Source organism: Ochlerotatus camptorhynchus, unplaced genomic scaffold, assembly GCF_037179485.1.
Source record: "Ochlerotatus camptorhynchus isolate MF236.1 unplaced genomic scaffold, CSIRO-AGI_Acam_v1.1 ptg000284l, whole genome shotgun sequence".
Lineage (NCBI taxonomy): Eukaryota > Metazoa > Arthropoda > Insecta > Diptera > Culicidae > Ochlerotatus > Ochlerotatus camptorhynchus.
The window spans coordinates 7,037,671-7,045,000 of NW_027040773.1; the positions used below are offsets into that span (position 1 = coordinate 7,037,671).

Genomic DNA, 7,330 nt, shown 5'->3' on the forward strand with positions numbered 1-7,330 from the left:
ATCAGCACCAGTTGAATTAAGAAAAAAAATAGTTCTATCGCTTATTAGTATATCAACTGAAACGTGAGCTTACGTTTGAATATGAATTACGAAGAAATACAGCACATCCGTCATAATTCAAAAGTCGCAGTGCCGAAAGGTAGCATGGTCTTGATGACTACGGGGAAACGTAAGTCTATTTCATTAGCCCGATCTTATGTACCTACTCGAAGTGAATAATTTTCCCACGCACTTCGAGCGGCACGAAGGTGTCAATGGATTTTTTTTTTATTATTATGCGGACGCGTACCTACATTTTCAAAAGCTACCGTCCCGATGACGACAGGCTTTTGACACGACACGGTAGTTCTCGGCTTAGAGTTGCCGTAATCAGAAGCACTGGCGTGTGTAATTTTCGCAAGATTTTATACAGAGACACATCGTCGGTTTCCTGCAATACTGTATCACGTCGAAATTTTTCATTTTTGATATTTAGATGGCAAATGACGGCAAATAATGGTAAGATTCATCTAACAAAAAAACCCCTTTTGAAATTCGTGAAAAATCGAAAGTTATAGGTAGATATGCCTTTGCTATTTTTTCAAAAAAAGTCAAAAAGTGAAGTAGCATTGAGTTGTGCTTATGTTGCTCATATAAAATATGCAATTTTATTGTCCTTTAGCATGTTGATATTACATGCAAAATGGTCACAACTTTAAAAAAATAGATCCATTTTTGCATGACAAAAAGACACACCTCAAATAAAAAGCAGTAAAAATCGTTGGACTGTTAAGTTTTTGACCGAATATTTGGTAGAATGAATTAATCACACTCGATTCAGTCCAATGGAAATGAAAAGTTTCATAATATTTAAACTTACCGCAGAAATATAGAAGATTTTTTGCACCCAAATGTTCAAATGTTGATAGTGAAAATTCATAGATTTTGAGTTGTGCCAGCATTGTACGAAATCGACGACATGGTTATGATTACGATAACAGATAGCACTCTGCGGCTACAATTTCAAACAATAGCTTAAACTTTGTAACCAGTTGTAACCAGAAGAACAAGATCATCATGTCTGACCCAGATTCAACATTGTATTTTTAGTGAAATTTCCATCACCAATTTCCATTCCAGAAGTATGCGGCTTAGGGTGGGTCATGTTTGTATCAGGAATCACAAGTCCCTGCTCCCCACTGCTGTTTAGATCTTCACTGGGGCCCTCAACAACTATGGCAAATTTGAGTGAATTTTGTTACAGATCGAAAGAGTAGTGAGGAGCAGGGTGTTGTTATGTTGACCCACCCTAATGCGGCTGTGTCTTGCACCTGATAAATATCCACTGCTTAAGATTATAAATGGGAAGACATTAATTCGCGCCGTTATAATCTGACCGCTTTACGAACAGGGAAGACCGTTGATAGCCTGGGGCGTGAATAAGCTTGTCGCATCAACGTTGTTGCCCATCGCGGTAACTTTTTCAACAGCCGCTTCATTGGGGAAGTTGAAACGAAGTGTTTTTCGTAAGAACACTTGTATTAAAAAGTTGATTCGTCTTAGTTGCATAATGTAATTATGGGTTACGGGCTTGTCCTGCTATTTACACTCGATAATAAAAATTAACTTCCATTTGAAACGCATGGTACAAGTTAACACTCCGAACACGATGCCTCCGGTATAATGTTAATCGGCAAATTGGCAATTTATCGATAGATTTTAAATTTATTGGAATCGAATAAATCTTTAAAGTTTGTATTTTCAAATGGAGTCATAGTGGGAAGCTCCAACTTTAATTAATACCGACTTTTCGGATGATTTTCAAAATGTTATGTTGGTGAAGTAATGAAATTGGGTTGTTAGCGGAATGCTTTAATAAAACAGCAAAAAAAAAAAGGGTTATCTTCCATTTAATTCCACTTAATTAATTTTGGTATCCATGACAGATACGTATTTCGACTACAATGTGCAGTCTTCATCAGTGTCATTCCCACTAAAGAACTTATCAAAATCTAACCCCCTTAAGTACTCATCCCCTAGGTATAAAAGTCAAGATCACAGGTTTATTAGAGAGTTGAATAGATTTTTCTCCTTTAACTTACTTAAATCTTTGGTTTTAATTAGTTAGGTAGGTTCCGATTCAACACATTGTAGTTTCATTTATATACCTGTGATCTTGACTTTTATACCTAGGGGATGAGTACTTAAGGGGGTTAGATTTTGATAAGTTCTTTAGTGGGAATGACACTGATGAAGACTGCACATTGTAGTCGAAATACGTATCTGTCATGGATACCAAAATTAATTAAGTGGAATTAAATGGAAGATAACCCTTTTTTTAGCTGTTTTATTAAAGCATTCCGCTAACAACCCAATTTCATTACTTCATTATGATGGCTACCAAGCCTTTGGGATTTTCCTTATTAGAGAGTTGAATAGATTTTTCTCCTTTAACTTACTTAAATCTTTGGTTTTAATTAGTTAGGTAGGTTCCGATTCAACACAGTGTAGTTTCATTTATATACCTGTGATCTTGACTTTTATACCTAGGGGATGAGTACTTAAGGGGGTTAGATTTTGATAAGTTCTTTAGTGGGAATGACACTGATGAAGACTGCACATTGTAGTCGAAATACGTATCTGTCATGGATACCAAAATTAATTAAGTGGAATTAAATGGAAGATAACCCTTTTTTTTGCTGTTTTATTAAAGCATTCCGCTAACAACCCAATTTCATTACTTCATTATGATGGCTACCAAGCCTTTGGGATTTTCCTTATTAGAGAGTTGAATAGATTTTTCTCCTTTAACTTACTTAAATCTTTGGTTTTAATTAGTTAGGTAGGTTCCGATTCAACACATTGTAGTTTCATTTATATACCTGTGATCTTGACTTTTATACCTAGGGGATGAGTACTTAAGGGGGTTAGATTTTGATAAGTTCTTTAGTGGGAATGACACTGATGAAGACTGCACATTGTAGTCGAAATACGTATCTGTCATGGATACCAAAATTAATTAAGTGGAATTAAATGGAAGATAACCCTTTTTTTTGCTGTTTTATTAAAGCATTCCGCTAACAACCCAATTTCATTACTTCATTATGATGGCTACCAAGCCTTTGGGATTTTCCTTATTAGAGAGTTGAATAGATTTTTCTCCTTTAACTTACTTAAATCTTTGGTTTTAATTAGTTAGGTAGGTTCCGATTCAACACATTGTAGTTTCATTTATATACCTGTGATCTTGACTTTTATACCTAGGGGATGAGTACTTAAGGGGGTTAGATTTTGATAAGTTCTTTAGTGGGAATGACACTGATGAAGACTGCACATTGTAGTCGAAATACGTATCTGTCATGGATACCAAAATTAATTAAGTGGAATTAAATGGAAGATAACCCTTTTTTTAGCTGTTTTATTAAAGCATTCCGCTAACAACCCAATTTCATTACTTCATTATGATGGCTACCAAGCCTTTGGGATTTTCCTTATTAGAGAGTTGAATAGATTTTTCTCCTTTAACTTACTTAAATCTTTGGTTTTAATTAGTTAGGTAGGTTCCGATTCAACACATTGTAGTTTCATTTATATACCTGTGATCTTGACTTTTATACCTAGGGGATGAGTACTTAAGGGGGTTAGATTTTGATAAGTTCTTTAGTGGGAATGACACTGATGAAGACTGCACATTGTAGTCGAAATACGTATCTGTCATGGATACCAAAATTAATTAAGTGGAATTAAATGGAAGATAACCCTTTTTTTAGCTGTTTTATTAAAGCATTCCGCTAACAACCCAATTTCATTACTTCATTATGATGGCTACCAAGCCTTTGGGATTTTCCTTATTAGAGAGTTGAATAGATTTTTCTCCTTTAACTTACTTAAATCTTTGGTTTTAATTAGTTAGGTAGGTTCCGATCCAACACATTGTAGTTTCATTTATATACCTGTGATCTTGACTTTTATACCTAGGGGATGAGTACTTAAGGGGGTTAGATTTTGATAAGTTCTTTAGTGGGAATGACACTGATGAAGACTGCACATTGTAGTCGAAATACGTATCTGTCATGGATACCAAAATTAATTAAGTGGAATTAAATGGAAGATAACCCTTTTTTTTGCTGTTTTATTAAAGCATTCCGCTAACAACCCAATTTCATTACTTCATTATGATGGCTACCAAGCCTTTGGGATTTTCCTTATTAGAGAGTTGAATAGATTTTTCTCCTTTAACTTACTTAAATCTTTGGTTTTAATTAGTTAGGTAGGTTCCGATTCAACACATTGTAGTTTCATTTATATACCTGTGATCTTGACTTTTATACCTAGGGGATGAGTACTTAAGGGGGTTAGATTTTGATAAGTTCTTTAGTGGGAATGACACTGATGAAGACTGCACATTGTAGTCGAAATACGTATCTGTCATGGATACCAAAATTAATTAAGTGGAATTAAATGGAAGATAACCCCTTTTTTTTGCTGTTTTATGTTATGTTGGGTTACCGAACCCTTCTCAACACCGTGGAGTAGGTAGGGTAGGGTGAGGTTAGTCCCGAACATAATCATCCACCCTGAGATGTCCTATATTTCTGAATAATCCTTCCTTGCTATCCTTGATTATCGTTGTAATCTTCTTTCTCATCCTTGGTCTACCGTGCTGACTTTGAATCGGTGTATTGACGTTGAAGTAGACTACTCACCCACCAACAAAGGCCTTCATCTGTCACTGATGACGGTATTGTATTGCTCTCCACTCTCCGTTCCGTTAGCTATCGAGATGATAATGTTTAGCTATCTTGGTTTATGTTCTTGAACTTGATCCTTCCTTAGTGGTTCGTACCCTGGCTGATGAGACTTCCGTGGTTCGCCTTCAGTTCCGTCAACCTCAATTCCGTGGGATGGAACTCGCTGGTTGCTGATGTAGAGCTTGCAGGTCGGCATAAAAAAACCGGTAATGAGGAGTGATGTAGTTTCTGAATTATACCAACCTTCGAAGGTCCATACCATGTTGGGTTACCGGACCCTTCCCAACACCGTTTAGGGGGGGGGGATAATTCATTTACCTTGCCGTTTCTGGAGTGGGACCTTCTTGGGCGCCTTTATAAGAGCGGTGTAGGTGCTCTTTGGATTTTCGTTTGGGGTTCTATTCAACCGTTTTCACAGATCACACAGCACATTCTACACAGAAAAAACTACAAGGGACAGCTTATGGGGTTGTACGCAATGGTGACGTAGGACTACGTGGTCTTATATAATAAATCTTATTTGTTAACTGCAGCAGGAGCTTGCGTTTTGTGTAGGAACAGGAATTTGAGCGGGGTTCTCTCTGTTTATACTCTTTAGTATGACGCACTTGACATAGGCCCACAGGAACTCACGAAGAGCTACTGATTCCGATCAATAGCGGTGCAGCTTTTTCCTCTTTCTACACGAAATAAAAAAAGGACAAAAACCATTACATCGCCTGCAAGGTAAACTTCTAACATTCGCTGCGATTTTCATGAACAGAAGATGATAGGAAATGGAACTAACATTCATTGTAATAAATTTTTGGTTTACGTGGATGCTCATGTGGGCTGTAGCTCACTGCTTGCAGGCAGCCTATCATTGCCTTTCGGTTGAAATTCAACTTGGAAATCTGTGTTAGAGAAATCGCTTTTCGCAGGCAATCGGTAATAATTTTAATTATCATAATAACAGTTGCACATCCGTTAAATTTTCAATAGTAACATTTTGAAAAATGATCAAGTTTTATTTTTAACAGATTTGTAGAAAAATTTCTTTCGATTGGTGTATTAAGAATTATAATCCATCATCTCTGGATCAAAATCAGACCACCTTCATGCCGCGACCGACTTTGGTTTTTGAAATCGCACCCCCAATGTTGCCTTAAAGTACATGGTTTGTTAGATTTGAACATATCTAGATAGAGCTGGAATTATGCGAAACAGCTTTTGTAAGCAATGACTGTTGTCGATGACTTTTAGGAATTTAAGGCACGCCCACGCAAACCAACATTACCGTCAGGCAGGGAAAGTCTCACCCTGCCTAATAGTGATGTTGATTTGCGTGGGCGAGCCTTGGCTTTCAAGACATCATGGAAAGAAGTAATTGTTTACAAAAGCTGTTACACCCTAATTCCAGCTCTATCTTGATATGGGAGCTGAGATCCGATTGATGACTTGAAAAATGTCCAAAAAATACTCTTTAACAAATTTATGGTGATCCGTTGGAAAGAACCATTTTGTCGTGATGGTTGAGTAATGCTGAGCTATTAGGGTTTTAAACACAGATGAGGCTGGTGAGCTGTATGTTGTTCGGAATGAGGCGACTCACGAAGAGCTACTGATTCCAATCAATAGCGGTGCGGCCTCTTCCTCCTTCAATGGATGCTCATGTGGGCTGCAGCTCACTGCTTGCAGGAAGCCTTTCGTTGTGTAGTGGAGAACAATGTTCAACGCCACGCGCCGAAAGCACTACTGCTGCTCCAGCTGATGCTGACGACCAGATACCACCACACACGGTGATTGGAATTAAATCCGATCAGCTGTTGAGGCCAGCCTTGGTAGCTAGCTGCTTACGGGGAACCTTTCGTTGTGTACTGGAAAACACCACCACTCACCACGCGGTGATTGCATAAACGCCGTTTGGTGAGACCGGATGGAATTCAACTTTGAAATCTGTGTTATGGAAATCGCTCTACACAGGAAATCGGTGATAATTGTCACTATCAAAGAAACAGTTGCACATTCGGGCAGTTTTTAATAGTGACATTTAAAAAAAAAATTATGAAGTCTTAAATTTGATGCGTAAAAATAAATCTTATCGATTGGTGATAAAATTATGGAAATCGGTCCTGATTTGGTTGAGTTATTAAGGTTAAAAATATTTCAAAATTTTGTTACATGTTCCATTTTTGGTTTCCACAAAGTGTATCCCCATATAGAAATCACAGACGTAGTCCTACGGCAAGAATTTAGAATTTTAAATATCGCGTAAAATCTCCCCTCGATTAATTTTGAGCTACAATTGGCTTAAACAACGAAATCTTTCAAAAGCTTGCATACAGTATTGCTAACTTAAGCGATATTGAATTGTAAGTTTATGCCAAATCTAGCGTTAATTTTATGTGCGCTATATTTCGCAGAAATTTAAATGAATTTTTCAAACGGTGTGCTATCACACATCGCATATATTTAGCCCAACATTTAAATCTAACATATAATTTATTACTACACTTTACATATTTACAAAGTCATTACACAACACACATAACATATAAAAATACGTTGTGGCTCTACTCTAACCATCCTCCTAAAGAGTCAGAGCCGACCAGAGCTGGTAA

The 7,330-nt window shown here is 37.1% G+C and overlaps 1 protein-coding gene across 1 annotated transcript in view; it reads left to right on the forward strand.

The window, feature by feature from the left end:
* The window catches only part of dachs (unconventional myosin-IXb-like dachs), a 156,301-nt gene that overhangs the window by 94,413 nt on the left and 54,558 nt on the right, over positions 1-7,330 (forward strand).